This window comes from Mobula hypostoma, chromosome 12, assembly GCF_963921235.1.
Source record: "Mobula hypostoma chromosome 12, sMobHyp1.1, whole genome shotgun sequence".
In the NCBI taxonomy this organism is placed as follows: Eukaryota; Metazoa; Chordata; class Chondrichthyes; order Myliobatiformes; family Myliobatidae; genus Mobula; species Mobula hypostoma.
The window spans coordinates 4,858,315-4,872,942 of NC_086108.1; the positions used below are offsets into that span (position 1 = coordinate 4,858,315).

Below are 14,628 nucleotides of genomic sequence, written 5' to 3' on the forward strand. Positions count from 1 at the left end.
ACATATTAGGCCATTCAGCCCATCGACTCTGCTCCACCATTCCATCATTGCTGATTGATATTCCCACTCAACCCCATCCTCCTGCCTTTGCCCTGTGACCTCTGACACCTTTACCAATCAAGAACCTATCAGCCTCCATTTTAAATATACTCAATGACTTGGCCTGCACAGCCATCTGTGGCAATGAATTCCACAGAGTCACCACCCACTGAGTGAAGAAATTTCTCCTCATCGCTGTTCTAAAGGGACGTCCCTCTATTCTGAGGCTGTGCTCCCTGGTCCTAGACTCACCCACTATGGGAAACATCCTCTCCACGTCCACTCTATCTAGGCCCTTCAATATTTAATAGATTTGAATGAGATCCACCCCTCAGTTTTCTAACTCCAGGTGAGTACAGGCCCAGAGCCATCCAATGCACCTCATACATTAACCCTTTCATTCTGGAATAATTTTCGTGAACCTCCTCTGGACCCTCTCCAATGCAAGTACATCTTTTCTTAGATAAGGTAACTAAAACTCTTGACAATACTCTAAGTGCAGTCTGAGTTTGAATAAATTTGAATGCAAGCACATTTGCCAAAGAGTGATTACAATAGGTAATACAGTGTATGAATGGAAGGGAGAAGGGCTTAAACTATCAAGCACAATTTTACTGCCGTGGCATCAAGGACAGTCTCATCACCTAGATGGAGCTGCAGAATTCCTCAGCAGCACTAATCACATTCCTTATAGAGGGATCAGAAGTGGAGAGAGTGAGCAATTTCAAGTTCCTGGTGTCAATATCTCTGAGCACAAAACCTGGACCAAACATATTGATGCAGCTATAAAGAAGGCAAGACAGCAGCTATATTTCATTGGGAGTTTGGAGAAATTTTGTATGTCACCTAAAACACTCGAAAATTTCTGCAGATGTACTGTGGAGAGCATTCTGACTGGCTGCATCACTGTCTGGTCAAGTAGTGATGCTTCAAGAAGGTGGAGTCCATCATTAAGGATCCTACCACCACCCATTCATTGCTACCATCGAGAAGGAGGTTCAGGAGCCTGAAGGCACACACACAGCGGTTCAGGAACAGCTTCTTCCCCTTCGCCATTCGATTTCTGATTGGACATTGAACCCATGAACACCACCTCAATAATTTTTATTTCTGTTTTTGCACTACTTATTTAATTTAACTATTCGGTATACATATATAAAAGGTTGTCACCGAGTGTAATTCACAATTTTCTTTCTCTATTATTATGTATAGCATTGTCTTGCTGTGGCACAGTTAGCAAATTTCATGATGTATGCCAGTGATACTAAACCTGATTCTGATATTCCAAATACCCTTCACCTCCTTTCCTTATTTCAGTTTGCTTTCATCCGGTTCAGCGGCTGCCTCCATCTCAGCTGCTAATTGGTATCAAATTCAAAAGCTGAGAGCTGTTGAACATGTGCAAACATTGTACTTGCATAAACCAGACAGAATAACTCCAACATGTGAAGTCAAGCTGATATTGCTGCCGGGAAAGCAATGCCCCCCCCCACCCCCACTGCATCAGGTCTCCTTTACTCAATGCCGTGAAAGCAGAGATGAGCAAGGTCACTTCCTGTCACCCACTTACAGTCACATTATTCCTGCCTTGGCAGACCTCTGCTGATGACTAACCGAGGTATACACTCAGTGGTTACTTCATTAGGTCAGGGACGTAACTAATAAAGTTGCCACCGAGTGTATTTCTGGATGTTCATGGTCTTACAGAGTCATAGAAAAGTACAGCACAGAAACAGATCATTCAGCCCATCTAGTCCATGTCGAGCCATTTAAACTGCCTACTCCCATCAACCTGCATTGGGACCATAGCCCTCCATCCCCCTACCATCCACATATCTATCCAAACTTCTCTTAAACATTGAAATCAAACTCACATGCACCACTCGTGCTGGTAGCTCGTTCCACACTCTCACCAACCTCTGATTAAAGAAGTTTCCCTCGTGTTCCCCTTTAAACTTTTCACCTTTCACCCTGGACCCATGACCTCTAGTTGTAGTCCCACCCAGTCTCCTGTTACAGTAGTCCATCCACCTCAAGGCTGAACATGCCGCATGTTCAGAGACACTCATCTACACCCCACTATTGTAATGTGTGGTGATCTAAATGACTGACGACTTCTTGTCAGTTTGAACCATTCTGGCCATTTTCCTCTGATCTCTATGAGTCTGTGGTGGCCAGTGCGATCATGTTTGCTGTTGTGTGCTGGGGCAGCAGGCTGAGGGTGGCAGACACCAACAGAATCAACAAACTCATTCGTAAGGCCAGTGATGTTGTGGGGATGGAACTGGACTCTCTGACAGTGGTGTCTGAAAAGAGGATGCTGTCTAAGTTGCATGCCATCTTGGACAATGTCTCCCATCCACTACATAATGTACTGGTTGGGCACAGGAGTACATTCAGCCAGAGAGTCATTCCACCGAGATGCAACACTGAGCGTCATAGGAAGTCATTCCTGCCTGTGGCCATCAAACTTTACAACTCCTCCCTTGGAGGGTCAGACACCCTGAGCCAATAGGCTGGTCCTGGACTTATTTCATAACTTACTGGCATAATTTACATATTACTATTTAACTATTTATGGTTCTATTACTATTTATTATTTATGGTGCAACTGTAACAAAAACCATTTTCCCCCGGGATCAATAAAGTATGACTACGGCTATGACTATTAAAAAGGCATTTTCACCCACTGAACTCCCACCCACTGGAAGTTTTTGTTCCTCGCACCATTCTCAGGGGTTCCCAATACCATTAAACAAGGGGTCTGTAGACTCCTGGTTGGGTACCCCTGCTCTAGAGACTGCTGTGCATGAAAATTCCAGGAATTCAGCAGTTTCTGAGATACTCAAACCACCCTGTCTGGCACCAACAATCATTTCACAGTTAACATCACTTAAGAAAACATTTCTTCCCTATTCAGAAGTTTGGTCTGAACAACAGCTGAACCTCTTGACCATGTAGGCATGCTTTAATGCACTGAACTGCTGCCACATGATTGGCTGATTAGATATTTGCATTAACGAGCAGGCGCACAGGTGTACCTAATTAAGTGGCCACTGAATATAGATCAGGCTTAAGTCAGATTGGGGCCTAGTGGTTATAGTTTATTCCAGACCCAACATGGCCACAGTCTTTCAACATGTCTAGTCTAAGCGGTCTGTGCGCCCTACCTACCAGACCTTCCATTCCCGTCTTATTCTCTGCCTGCATAACAGAACCACACCTTACCAAAACCACACAGCTCATGAACAAAGACAGCAGTTCTCAGGTTGCAACAGAGTGTAACGAGAGAGCTCTGGGTGGTGCTGTACCCGAGTGCAGAGTGAGGCCTAGAATATATACACAGATAGAGAGGATCACAAAGAGCTTTTGGTAGATTGGCTTTCATATAATCAGAGTACTGAGTACAAGATTTGGGATGTTATGTTGAGGTTGTGTAAGATGTTGGAATGGCCACATTTAGAATATTGTTTGCAGTTCTGATCACCTACTTACAGGAAAAGTATCAATAAATTGAAAAAGTACAGGGAAAATTTATGAGGATATTGCCAGCACTTGAAGACCTGAGGTATGGGGCAAAATTGAGTAGGCTGGGACTTTATTCCCTGGAGCAGAGGAGAATGTGAGGGGATTTGATGGAAGGTATAGGTGGGATAAATGCAAGCAGGATTTTTCCACAGAGATTGGGTGAGACTTGAATAGGTCAAGGGTGAAAGGTGAAATGTTTAAGGGGAACCTGAGGGGCACTTCTTCACTCAGAGGGTGGTGCGAGTGCAGAACGAGCTGCCAGGGGAAGTGATCGATGCAGTTCGATTGCAACATTTTAAGAGAAGTTTGGCCACATATATGGGAGGGTATGGAGGGCTATACTGTAGTCTGGGTGCAGGTCAAAGGGACTAGACAGAACAATGGGTTGGCATGGACCAGATGGGCTGAAGGGTCTGTTTCTGTGCTGTAGTGCTCTATTAAACTATATCTAGGCTGAGGACTCTCTGTGCCCTCCTTAGCAGACTCCTTTTCCCAACTTACTCTCTGCCTGCATTTTAACCAGGCAGGTAACTACATCTTAACCAAACCTACACAGCTTATGAATACAGGTCACAACAGACTCCCACTCTCGAGAACTGACCATAACCCAAACAGCTTTTAAGTTAGAAATGAACAAAAGCAGTGTGTGGGAGAGGATCACCGTGTTGGGGAGCAAGCAGGTGCAGGAAGAGTGGCCCAGCCAGCCTTCTCGAGTCAGTGAGTGAGTGAGCCAGTCAGTTCAGCACTCTCAACACAGCCCGATTGTTGTGGCTTAGGGAGAGAGCGCATGTGGGAATGCCCAGCCAGAAAATCCATCCCATCATCCCATCAGTCTCCCGAAAACTCATTCATATATACGGACTGCCCATGAGCCAGGTGTCGGCAACCTGTCCACACAAAGCACAGGTTCGTTTGGGCAGTCAGGGCCTAGCCACAGGCAGTACATGTGCTAGCAGTGAACCATATTCATGTTTTTCACAGTTAGAGTTAACAGGAATGATTTCTTAACTTTAAGTTCAAAAGTCAGGAGATTATGTTGCAGCTTTAAAAAAACACTGGTTGGGACCACGTCTGGAGTATTGTACACAGTTCTGGTCGCCCCATTACAGGAAGGATGGTAAGACTTTGGAGAGGGTGCAGAAGAGGTTTACCAAGATGCTGCCTGCTGTAGAGGGCAAGACAAACTTGGTTTTTTTCCTCTGGAGTGTCAGAGGCTGAGGAAAGATCTGATAGAGGTTTATAAGATTATGAGAGGCATAGATAGAGTGGACAGAGAGTATCTGTTTCCCAGGGTAGAAATGTCTAATACCAGAGGGCACATATTGAAGGTGAGAGGGGGTAGGTTCAAAGGGGATGTGAGGGGTAAGTTTTTTAACTCAGAAAGTGGTGGATGCCTGGAATGTGCTGCCTGGTCTGGTGGTAGAGGCAAATATATTAGGGGCTTTTAAGAGACATTTGGATAGGCACATGGATTTCAGGAAGATGGAGGGATATGGACATGGTGTAGGTAGAAGGGATTAGTGTTTGGGTGTTTTTGATTTACTTTCTAGCTGGTTTGACACAACACTATGGGCCGAATGGCCTGTTCCTGTACTGTATTATGTTGTAACTTTAACCAGATTACCTGGGAACTTCTACACAGTGAACAGAGGCAAATAACAAAACAGAAGATAAAGATTATTAAAGGTTAGCTTTAATTGTCACATATACATCGAAACATACAGTGAAATGTGTTTTTTACATCAACAACCAACACAGTTCAAGGTTGTGCTAAGAACAACCCGCAAATGCCACCACAATGCCAATGTAGCCTATCCACAAAACTGTTATGAGAACAACAATGAAGAACCCTACATCTGAGTGTGACAGTATTCCTGAATCTCCACCCGGGACTTGCGTGACTGACAGTAGTGAAAACCGAGAGGAAGCTACTGACAAGATGAAGGAAGCCCTGAACACCACCAGAGATAGAGGACCTTCATTGCTGCCCTAAATGCCAGTGGCGTAACAGGCGGTAGGTAGGTACTTTAAACATACAAACAGTTTACAGGCAATAGTCGGAATTGAACCCTAATCAGTGATCACTGATGCTGTAAAGCTCTGGGCTATCCGCTGTGCCATTATGCCAGCCTGTCCCATGATTAACACAAGCAACACACACGAAATGCTGAAGGAACTCAGCATTTCAGGCAGCATCTATGGAAAAGTACAGTTGATGTTTCAGGCCGAAAACCTTTCGTAGGACTGGAGAAATAAAGATGAGGAGTAGATTTAAAAGCTGGGAGGGGAAGGGAAAAAAAAAACACAAGGTGATGGGTGAAACCGGGATAGGGACAGGTGAAGTTGATTCGTGAAAGAGATACAGGGCTGGAGAAGGGGGAGTACGACAGGACAAAACAGAAGGCCATGGAAGAAAGAAAAGCGGGGAGACACACCAGAGGGAGGCGATGGGCAGGCAAGGAGATAAGGTGAGAGAGGGAAAGGGGAGAGGGTTCACCAGAAGTTCGAGAAATCAATGTTCATGCCATCAGGTTGGAGGCTACCCAGATGGAATATAAGGTGTTGTTCCTCCAACCCAAGTGTGGCCTTATCATGACAGTAGAGGAGGCCAGGGATCGACAAATGGAAATGGGAATGGGAAGTGGAATTAAAATGGGTGGCCACTGAAAGATTCCACTTCTTCTGGCATAGGGAGCATAGGTGCTCAGCGAAACAGTCTCCCAATCTATGTCGGGTCTCACCGATATACAGGAGGCCACACCGAGAGCACCGAACACAGTATATGACCCCAATAGACTCACATGTGAAGTGTCGCCTCACCTGGAAGGACTGTTTGGGGCCCTGAATGGTAGTGAGGGAGGAGGTGTAGCACTTGTTTCACTTGCGAGGATAAGTGCCAGGAGGGAGATCAGTGGGGAGGGATGAATGGACAAGGGAGTTATGCAGGGAGTGATCCCTGCAGAAAGCAAAAAGTGGGGAGTGGGGGGTGGGGTCAAGATGTGCTTGGTGGTGGGATCACGTTGGAGATGGCAGAAGTTCTGGAGAATTTTATGCTGGATATGGAGGCTGGTGGGGTGGTAGGTCATGACAAGAGGAACCCTATGCCTGGTAGGGTGGTGGGAGGATGCAGTAAGAGAAGATGTGCATGAAATGGGAGGGATGCGGTTGAGGGCAGTGTTGATAGTGGAGGGGGGGAAGCCCCCTTCTTTGAAAAAGGAGGACATCTCCTTCGTTCTAGAATGAAAAGCGTGAGAGCAGATGTGGCAGAGATGGAGCAATTGAGAGAAGGCGATGGCGTTTTTACAAGTAACAGGGTGGGGAGAGGTATAGTACATGATTAGCACATTTCATTTAATTTTCCTGATCATCCTCACCGGTCAACACTTTTGCATAGCTTTTGTCAGGCAACTGAGCACAGCAGAGGCACAGTCAAAAAAGGATACTGCATCTATGTTCAGTGCCACAGTGCCACCTTTGTTCTGGTATCATGTTACTGGCAAGTGTGATGTACAGAACAAAGTGACAGTATGAGGTTACCCGGCTGTGAATGCACAGCTTTCCTGCTCCTGCTATCTGGTTGCAGCAGCAGAGTTTCCACAGGCACCACATTCCCAAACAGCTGAACAATTGGGAATGAGTGAGCAAAAACACCTGTAGGTAAGACAGCAGGAGTATGAAGAGCAACAAACACAAAATGTTGGAGGAGGATCTCAGCAGGTCAGGCGACATCTATGGAGGGGAGCAAACAGTCAACTTGTTGGTCTGAGACCTTTCATCAGGACTGGACAGGAAGAGGAAAGAAGCCCTTCACCCCATCCACCACACATTGTCCAGTGATACCCATTTTCACTCCACTTCCTATTCCCATTCTGGCATGGTCATCCACAGCCTTTCTATAGCCACGATGAAGCCACTATCATATAGTGACACCTCAAATTCTGTCTGGGTAGCTTCCAAACTGATGGCTTGAACATTGATATCTCTAACTTCTAGATATTTCTCCCCTCCCCCATCTTCTCTCTCTCAATTCTCTATTCTGGTTCCCTTCTTACCCTTTTTCCTTCTCCTCACCTGCCCATCACCTTCCTCCTCTCCCATCAGATCCCTTTCTCCCACGGTCCATTCTCCCCTCCTATCAGACTGCATCCTCCCATGGTCCACTATCCTCTCCAATCAGATTTCATCCTTCCATCCACTATCCTCTCCTCTTAGATTCCATCCTCCCATGGTCCACTATCCTCTCCCATCAGATTCCTTTCTCCCACGGTCCATTCTCCCATCCTATCAGACTCCATCCTCCCATGGTCCACTATTCTCTCCTCTCAGATTTCTTTCTCCCATGGTCCAGTATCCTCTCCTCTCAGTTTCCTTTCTCCCACAGTCCATTCTCCTCTCCTATCAGACTCCATCCTCCCATGGTCCACTATCCCCTCCTATCAGGCTCCAGATACTCATGGTCCAACTATCCTCTCCTCTCAGATTCCTTTCTCCCATGGTCCACTATCCTCTCCTCTCAGATTCCTTCTCCCATGGTCCACTATCCTCTCCCATCAGATTCTTTTCTCCCATGGTCCACTATCCTCTCCCATCAGATTCTTTTCTCCCATGGTCCACTATCCTCTCCCATCAGATTCCTTTCTCCTATGGTCCACTATCCTCTCCCATCACATTCCTTTCTCCCATGGTCCACCCTCCTTCTCCTATCAGATTCCTTCTCCCATGGTCCACTATCCTCTCCTCTAAGATACCTTCCTCCCATGGTCTTTTTCTCCGCTGATTTCAAATCCCTTCCTCCCATGGTCCACCCTCCTTTCGTATCAGATTCCTTCTTCTTCAACCTATCCACCTATCACCTTTGTACTTCATCTCCTCTCCCCACCCTCCATCCCGCTCACCTGGTCTCACCCATCAACAACCATTTCCCCCTACCCCAGCTTCTTAGTCTGGCTTCTCCTTCCTGCCTTTCCAGCCCCAATTGATTAGATAGATAGCTAGAAAGATAGAGAGAGATAAAGATAGAGAAAAAGATAGAGAGATGGAGAGAGATATAGATTGAGAGATAGATAGATAGACAGGTAGATAGGTACGTTCCCCCATGCCCACATGGAATAACGTACAAATAACATGGGTATAGAATATGGATTTGAGATATCTGTTCTAGTGTGCACTGTCTGGCTAAATCGGAATTCTCCACGGAACAGAGTTGGAATGCAGATAAAGATAATTGCAGTGAAAAGTCAGCATCATTGCAGACTGGAGAAATTTACAGTCTCGTTAAGCAATATGTCCTCTCATGACTGATTCAGAGAATCCCCAAATCTTGTCAGCATCCAGAATGAATGACTAACAGGCTGACAGTCTAAACACTCAGTTCTCTCTCGGCCACATATACTTCCTCCCAAAAGTGGTGAATATTAATTTCCTATACTGCAGGAGTAGTCCCTCTGGAACAGAATTTCACTGCTTGTTAACTGCTTTGGAATGTGTGCCTTTAAGAATGATTTTTTTTCCCCCTTGGGAGTCCTTTGGTGAAGACACACAAATGTTCAATTGCAAGTTCAAGTTTGTCAGTCAACAATATGCATGTATACAAAAAGGAAAACGAAAAGGTGTTCCTCTGGTGCCAAGGCACAAAACAAAGGACATACAGTCACACACAACACATAGAGTTACCACAGGGAAAACAGTCACACACAACACATAGAGTTACCACAGGGAAAACAGTCACACACAACACATAGAGTTACCACAGGGAAAACAGTCACACACAACACATAGAGTTACCACAGGGAAATACAGTCACACACAACACATAGAGTTACCACAGGGAAAACAGTCACACACAACACATAGAGTTACCACAAGGAAAACAGTCACACACAACACATAGAGTTACCGCAGGAAAACAGTCACACACAACACATAGAGTTACCGCAGGAAAACAGTCACACACAACACATAGAGTTACCACAGGGAAAACAGTCACACACAACACATAGAGTTACCACAGGGAAAACAGTCACACACAACACATAGAGTTACCACAGGGAAATACAGTCACACACAACACATAGAGTTACCACAGGGAAAACAGTCACACACAACACATAGAGTTACCACAAGGAAAACAGTCACACACAACACATAGAGTTACCGCAGGAAAACAGTCACACACAACACATAGAGTTACCACAGGGAAAACAGTCACACACAACACATAGAGTTACCACAAGGAAAACAGTCACACACAACACATAGAGTTACCGCAGGAAAACAGTCACACACAACACATAAGAGTTACCACGGGGAAATACAGTCACACACAACACATAGAGTTACCACAGGGAAAACAGTCACACACAACACATAGAGTTACCACAAGGAAATACAGTCACACACAACACATAGAGTTACCACAGGGAAAATAGTCACACACAACACATAGAGTTACCACAGGGAAAACAGTCACACACAACACATAGAGTTACCACAAGGAAATACAGTCACACACAACACATAGAGTTACCACAGGGAAAACAGTCACACACAACACATAGAGTTACCACAGGGAAAACAGTCACACACAACACATAGAGTTACCACAAGGAAATACAGTCACACACAACACATAAGAGTTACCACGGGGAAAACAGTCACACACAACACATAGAGTTACCACAGGGAAAACAGTCACACACAACACATAGAGTTACCACAGGGAAAACAGTCACACACAACACATAGAGTTACCACGGGGAAAACAGTCACACACAACACATAGAGTTACCACAGGGAAAACAGTCACACACAACACATAGAGTTACCGCAGGGAAAACAGTCACACACAACACATAGAGTTACCGCAGGGAAAACAGTCACAAAATAATTTCAGCACATATCCTTGAGTGGCACGGCCTACAGGTTGATGGTGCATGGCCTGGAGCTGCATATCTGGAAGAACAAGCACTATGTGCCTCAGGGCTCACACCACCAGGTTCAGGAACAGTTACTACCCCTCAACCATCAGGCTCTTTAACCAGAGGGGTTAACTTCACACAACCCATCATTGAAATGTTCCTATGACCAAAGGACTTACTTTCAAGGACTCTTCATCTCATGTCCTCAATATTTATCGCTCTTTTTCCTCTTGGTTTTTGCATTTGCACAGCTGGTTGATTTTTGCACACTGGTTGCTTGCCCGTCATGTAGGGTGCAGTTTTTCATTAATTCTATAGTGGTTCTTGAACTTACCATGATAGCCTGCAAGAAAATGAATCTCAGGGTTGTATATGGTGACATATATCTATGTATTTTGATAATAAATTTACTTTGAACTTTGAACACATATGAAATGCTGGAGGAACTTGGCAGGTCAGGCAATATTTATGGATAGGAATAAACAGTCGATAGTTTTGGGCCAAGACCCTTCATCCTTCAACATTGACCATTTCCATTTCCCGCCCCCCCACTCTAAACCTTCCCTTCTAAATATGGAGCAAATATGGACTTCATAGAGGCCAAATGTCAGCTCTCAAACACCTCCTCATACACCACAAACAGATCAGTCAATATGAAGCCATTGTCCCCAGTCACATTTCCTTGAGAGATTTTTTCTCCATAGTTCTCTGTATGCTTCTTCCACCTCCTTGCCTAGATCCACAAGAAGCACTGATTGACTCTTTCACTAGGTGGACAGAGGTGGAGAGGGTCAGTCACTTTAAATTCCTTAGCATCAATATATCAGAGTTCCTTCTCAAAGGAAGTGCCATCTCAAAGAAAGTACAATAGCACCTCTACTTTGCAGAGATATAGCACGTTATCAAAAACTTTGGCATACTTTACAGATACACAGTGGAGAGTATCCTAACTGGTTGCAGCACATCCTGGTGTGGAAACACCATTGCCCAAGAACAGAAAAGTCTACAGAAAGTGGCGGATACTGCCCACTACATGACAAACGAAACACTCCCCACTTCTGAGTACATTTACAAAGAGCACTGCATTTACAAGAGAGCAGCATCCTTCATCAAAAACCCCCACCATCCAAGTCATGTTCTCTCCTCACTACAACCATCGGGCACAAGGTACTGGAGCCTTAGGTCCCACATCACCAGGTTCAGGAACAGCATTTAACTTACTTATAGGAATCAGCTACACGAGATGTTTTGTTGATAAAGATGACCCAGGAATGATAAGCAGCAAGCAGTTAACAGCTGCAAGTCAGGATAAACAGAGGGAAATTGGCGAACAAGAGAGATCCTACAACCATGTATCCTGATCCGGCATGCATAACTTCACTCACCACAACTCTGAACTGATTCCATAACCTACTTTCAAGGACTCTAGGACTCTATAACTCATGTTCTCAGTATTATTTTTACTTGAACAGTTTGTCTTCTTTTGCACATTGGTTGTTTTTGTCAGTCTGTCTGTTCACGTATAGGTTTTCCTCAATTCTATTGCATATCTTTCTTTATCCTGTAAATGCCCGCAAGAAAATGAATCTCACAGTAGTCTGTGGTAACATATACATACTTTTCATAATAATTTGCTTTGAATTTTGAACCTTCTAATCTACTGTATGGTATTTGGTGTTCATGATGAGAACTCCTCGCAAAGGAGAAAGAGAGACTGGGAGACCGCTTTGCAAAGTACACCCTTTCCTTATACAGTGGATTCTATTCATTGGGTCATCGGTTAGTCGGGGCAGCCACTTATTTCAGACAACTCTTAAAGAACAAAAGCCTATCAAGAAAATAGCCAGGATTCCCTTTGTTTCTTTGGGACTCTATGCCGCTTAATTGATAAAGGAGATTGTTGCCAACGTTTCTAACTAGGGTCAGTCATGTGCACTTGTGTGGTCACTGAACAGTACACCGTTCTTAGAGGGAACAGTTTGTAAATAGCATCAGTTCATGTGCATATGTTCAAAAAGCAGTGATTTATATCACTGATAGTTGGCAAGAAATCAGCAGCAAGACAATTCAGAACTATTTTGCTCACTGCGATTTCAAGCATTCAGGCTTGGAGATACCAGGAATGATCAGGAGTGAAAAGGAAATGATTTCACTACTTCAAGTAAGGACCAATGAATAATTTGAAGGTATCAACAATTATCTTGAATGATAAAATGAAAATGAATATTTGGAAGAAGCAATTGTCAAAAACATTGTATGAAGGCAATCCGTTATTTGCACTGGGTGTCGTGCTGATTTTGTTCATATACAGTCAGTCAAAGGAACATAGCAGCGCACACTGGATAAATTCCTCTGTTGATAACTATTAGCAACTAAAACACAGTTTTTTAGTACTGCAGTAATATTGTTAGTGTTGTAATTTGTTTTACATTTCATTTAAATACATAATTTGTTACTCAGTTAAACAGTAATTTGTCCTTTTTTTAAATGCGTTTTTGAGTACTTCCATGGAACTTCAGCTAATCGGGGTAGCCTCTTAATTAGGCGAAAATGTACTGTGTCCCAATTAACCAGAATCCACTGTATTCCAAAGTCCCTTCCAGGCAATGAAGTAACTTTGAAAGGTGGTGTTAAAACCATCTAGACAATTTGTGTATAGCAAACTCCCACAAATAACGATACAGAGACACCAAATGAGAAACAAATATCGGTCAGAATACCTTGATCTTCCTCAGAATCATGCCTGGATTTCCTTTCAGCCCACCCGAGACAAGAAGACAGGGCTTTAGTTTAACATCTCACCCGACGGGTGAGATGTCGGACAATACAAGATTCCCGGAGAGGCACATTGGAGCATCCGCTGAGGTGTTTGTTCTTGGGACTCTGAAGTGGGATGTGAACTCTTGTAACTTGGAGTGCTGCCTACTGAGCCATGGCTGAGGCTTAAGCAACAGCTGGCAAGGGAACAATATGAATTATTGACTACGTAGACACCCCTCACTCGACGTTGGCAAAATACCAAGCCGCATCATGAATAAACTGTAGAAAGTACTAAATCTAAATACACTCTACATGCCAAAGTCTGCTTCATATTTTAGCCATAGTGCTTGCAGTGTGATCATTCTCATGATAGTAAAATGAACAGATGTAAAATGAATTATTACCCTCAGTACGTAAATCAGAGTTTAACAGTGGCAGAGCTTGAGGTTCAAAAGCAGATCTAAACGAAAAGCTAGAAATCTGAATTTGTGGTCTAAAATATTTTTTAGGTTCAAGTTTATTGTAATCTGACTGTACATATATACAACCAAAGGAAACAACGTTCCTCTGGACCACTGTATACCAACAAAACATATATCACACACAACACATAAAACAAAATATTACATTTTGTTTATACTTGATCTATTTTTAAACGTTTTCAAAGTTCGCTTATTATCAAAGAATGTACGTTTAATACAACCTTGGGATCCATTTCCTTACAGCCAGCCACAAAACCAAGAAACCCCAAAAGAACCCATTAAAAAAAAGACCATCAGATGCCCAATGTGCAGAGAAATAAAGTAAATCTCGCAAACAATAATGCAAATAGAGTCCATCCAGTTCATCCATAGTTCAGAGCAGAGCCTCGACATCCTGAACCTTCAGTTTGGCCCAGTGCCTAAAGCATCACCTAAACATTGAGTTCAGTTGCTTCGACACGCTCTGGGGCTGGGTCCTGCTGCCTCGACTCGGCCTGCACCCAACCTTTCCAACTCGGCCTGGCGTTTAAATTGATTGAACCTTGGGTCTTCCTTGCTCTCAGCGACAGGCCCACTGTCTCATCTCACCACAGTTCTACACATCAAATTGCCTCCAAGTCCAAAGGGAAGTTTGAGGCTATTGTTTGTGATGATTTAATGCATTCAGCATTTTTCATACTGGTGAAGAATTCAGGAAGATAGGGCCTAAGTGTAAATGTCATCCCACTGTAGAATTGCTTTCCCCACACCTTCTGTTGTGGATTCAGATTTATTTACTTATCACATGTACAAACGTTTGTAAATCGAAACATTGGACGGTGAGGTGGAGATTCATCTCTACATCACAGCCTGAGTACAAGGACGTCCCTTTACAACAGAGATGAGGAGGAATTTGTTAATCC

At 44.0% G+C, this 14,628-nt stretch overlaps 1 protein-coding gene across 16 annotated transcripts in view; it reads right to left on the minus strand.

The window, feature by feature from the left end:
• Positions 1 to 14,628, minus strand: part of sipa1l3 (signal-induced proliferation-associated 1 like 3) — a 415,438-nt gene that overhangs the window by 231,047 nt on the left and 169,763 nt on the right. Inside the window, exon 1 of one of the 16 annotated variants that reach the window (XM_063063523.1) lies at positions 10,664 to 10,955. The exons of the other annotated variants lie outside the window; for them this stretch is intronic. The gene's annotated coding sequence lies outside the window, so the exon portion shown is untranslated. Of the gene's footprint in view, positions 1 to 10,663; positions 10,956 to 14,628 lie in introns of those variants that run through there. 16 annotated transcript variants of the gene reach the window in all.